Raw genomic sequence first — 346 nt, 5'->3', positions numbered from 1 at the left:
CATCCACCTACCTACCCATCCATCCATTCAGCCATCCATCCAGTCATCCATCCATCCACCTACCTACCCATCCATCCATTCAGCCATCCATCCAGCCAGCCATCCATCATCCACCTACCTACCCATCCATCCATCTAGCCATCCATCCAGACAGCCATCCATCATCCACCTACCTACCCATCCATCCATCCATTCATCCATCCAGTCATCCATCCATCCACCTACCTACCCATCCATTCATCCATCCAGTCATCCATCCATCCACCTACCTACCCATCCATCCATCCATTCACCTACCTACCCATCCATCCATCCAGCCAGCCATCATCCGCCTACCTACCCATCT

General features: G+C 52.6%; 1 long non-coding RNA gene across 2 annotated transcripts in view; it reads right to left on the bottom strand.

Moving 5' to 3' along the window:
• LOC116640066 overlaps window positions 1-346 on the bottom strand; it is a 10,221-nt gene that overhangs the window by 2,649 nt on the left and 7,226 nt on the right. The gene's annotated exons all lie outside the window — the stretch shown is intronic.

The sequence above is a fragment of the Phoca vitulina genome, unplaced genomic scaffold, assembly GCF_004348235.1.
Source record: "Phoca vitulina isolate PV1807 unplaced genomic scaffold, GSC_HSeal_1.0 scaffold19, whole genome shotgun sequence".
NCBI classification, from domain to species: Eukaryota; Metazoa; Chordata; class Mammalia; order Carnivora; family Phocidae; genus Phoca; species Phoca vitulina.
The sequence above is the reverse complement of the archived record's forward strand: the minus strand, read 5'-3'. Positions and strand labels throughout refer to the sequence as shown.